Here is a 219-nt window from a genome sequence, read left to right on the forward strand (position 1 = left end):
ATGATCCGTGACGATCTTGAAGCACGCGTCGGAGTTGACGCATACCTGGCGTACACCTGCCCTTTGGTAAAGGTGTCCCAGGTGACTGTGGGCGTGCCCCTGTACCACTCCGCCTTGAAAACAGGTGTTATGTCCTGCCAGAAAAGTTTTATGAATTAGGACACATTTTGAATGGCTTGGCATCGACACTGCAAATATGACATGCGTAACTACTGAATT

This window comes from Branchiostoma floridae, chromosome 4 (assembly GCF_000003815.2).
Source record: "Branchiostoma floridae strain S238N-H82 chromosome 4, Bfl_VNyyK, whole genome shotgun sequence".
Lineage (NCBI taxonomy): Eukaryota > Metazoa > Chordata > Leptocardii > Amphioxiformes > Branchiostomatidae > Branchiostoma > Branchiostoma floridae.